The following is a 2666-nucleotide window of genomic DNA, read 5'->3' as shown; positions in this document are numbered from 1 at the left end:
CTTCCTTCCTTTCTTCATTTATACAGTCTTATTTTACATTTCTTGTGTATGTACAATAGCAGGAGCAGCAGCATGTGTGTGTTCACGGGTGTGCGCATGTACATATGTTCCTGAGTGTGCATGCACTCAGGCACGTGTGTGAAGCAAAGGAGAAGCAACATGAATCCTCAGCACTTAGACAGGGAGAACGGCTCTCCAGAGGGGTTTGTTTTGACTGCGGACACATGCTAAACTAAAGAGAGAATAAGGAACCCACTGTCTAGGCATCTGAGCGAAGCCTTGCCGATCTGCGGGTCCACAGGCCCTGAGCTCTTCATGGGAATTTCCATCAGAGATACTGGCACAGACTTGCTCACCCCACCACCTCAATGACCAATAAAGCTTCTAGTCAGCAAACCTCTCACAGAGACCACCTTGAATTCCAACTGCGTAGGTGGCAGCTGGCTGCCGGTTTCAAATAAGAGGTCAAAAGAATCATTCATTTGCTGGAATGTTCACTTTCTCCCTGGAAACGTTTCGTAATATGTGACATATTAGTTTTAGTATCAAGCGAGTTTTATGTTTTCTTTTCCCTTTCATTATGTTTCTCCTTCTATGCTTTCCCCATTCCTTTTCCTTTCCTCCCTCCATCCCATCCATTCCCTTCCCCTTCTTCCTTCCTTCCTTCCTTCCTTCCTTCCTTCCTTCCTTCCTTCCTTCCTTCCTTCCTTCCTTCCTTCCTTCCTTCCTTCCTTCCTTCCTTCCTTCCTTCCTTCCTTCCTCCCTCCCTCCCTCCCTCCCTCCCTCCCCTCCCTCCTTCCTTCCTTCCTTCCTTCCTTCCCTCCCTCCCTCCCTCCCTCCCTTCCTTCCTTCCTCCCTCCCTCCCTCCCTTCCTTCCTTCCTTCCTTGAGTTCGCACTGTAGCCCAGGTTGGCCTTGAATTCACTAAGTATCTCAAGAGGCTTCAGACTCGCAGCGATCCTCCTGCCATAGTCTCCCAAGTGCTAAGATTACAGGCACACATAGTCACACTCCACTTAGAATGAGTTTTCACATCCAATAATTCACAAATCATAACCCAGTACATATAATCTTGTGTTTGTGGACTGTTTTGGTATCAGACACTGGAGATACGACCATATGTACTGGTCACTGGTGACACAACCTGCGATATTGGGGTTATACCCATTGCTGAGATGAGGACGCTGAGTTACAAAGGGTTTAAGAAAAGTACCCACAGGGACCCCCTCATTGCGGGAACCTGCATCTAAACCTGTGGCTGCTTCTTTTTCCTAGTGATAGCAACAGGCAGCTTAGCAATGGGTACTCCAACCAGCAGCCACAGCCTTGCCACCCAGACTGAATTTGCGTGCTTAGGTTTCTAATGAGAATGCCTGCAAGCTAAGAAAGAGGCTGCCTGGGTTATATGGACCACTGCCAGCTCAGCCACTCAGTTTGTGTGCTCGGAAACAGTGCCATCGCAGCAGAGTAAATCCAAAGGGGTGGCCATTTAGGATAGGGCAAGGTCTGGAAAGTCACATGAAGGTGGGCACTTAGGTCTCTAAACCCCCCCATCTCAGGTGTCACCATTCTCTCTTACAAAGAGGTTTTAGTTCAAATTCAGCCAGGAAAAATAGGATCTTCTGTTTTGACAAAGGAAAGAGTCAGATTCTGTGGAATCTGAGATCTCATTCATTCTGAACTAAGCAGAGTTATCTGTCTTTAGGTCGATTCCTTTGATAGGTGTCTTTTATATATGTATTTATATCTTAGCTATATGGTGTGTATATATGTACGTATGTATATAGCTAGCTATCATCTATCTTTCTATCTATCTATCTATCTATCTATCTATCTATCTATCTATCTATCTATCTATCTATCTATCACCTAGCTTTCTTTCCTTGTATCTATATACTTATCATCTACCATCTATCTATCTATCTATCTATCTATCTATCTATCTATCTATCTATCTATCTATCTATCCATCCATTTTTACCAAGCCAGTCAACAATCCAGCATGGATGAAGGAGAGACACATGAGTTCTTACCCCTGGCTGAAGACCTATTGATAGCTGATGGCTGCTAGGGGAAGACTCAGTTTTCTTTAAGGATGTGGACCATGATAGGTCAATCATGCTCTAGTGGATGGCCTCATACCCATGTGTATATAGTCAACTCTCTTTCTTTTTAAATCATATGCTTATGAGTTTATATTCATGTGTGTGTGTGTGTGGTGTGTGCGGGCGTGTGTATATGAAGGTGCATGTTGTCTGTGTGTATAGAAGCCAGAGGGGAACACTGAGAGTCCTGTTCTGTATCACTGTCTGTATCTTGAACTCTTGAGCCAGGGTCTCTCACTGAGCCTGGAGTTAGGCTGATGACCAGCAAGCCCCAGCCAACCCCCAGTTTCCCCCTTCCACAGCTATAGTGTTACAGGTGCATGGACAAACATGCTAGACTTTTTATGTTGGTGCTGGAGATCTGAACTCAGGTGTTTATGCTTAGACAATACTCTCACGGGCTGAGCCATCACCTGACATACTGGCTGAGCCATCACCTGATACACTGGCTGAGCCATCACCTGACACACTGGCTGAGCCATCACCTGACTCACTGGCTGAGCCATCACCTGACACACTGGCTGAGCCATCACACGACTCACTGGCTGAGCCATCACCTGAC

The sequence above is a fragment of the Microtus ochrogaster genome, chromosome 2, assembly GCF_000317375.1.
Source record: "Microtus ochrogaster isolate Prairie Vole_2 chromosome 2, MicOch1.0, whole genome shotgun sequence".
Lineage (NCBI taxonomy): Eukaryota > Metazoa > Chordata > Mammalia > Rodentia > Cricetidae > Microtus > Microtus ochrogaster.
This window is presented reverse-complemented; position numbering follows the sequence as displayed.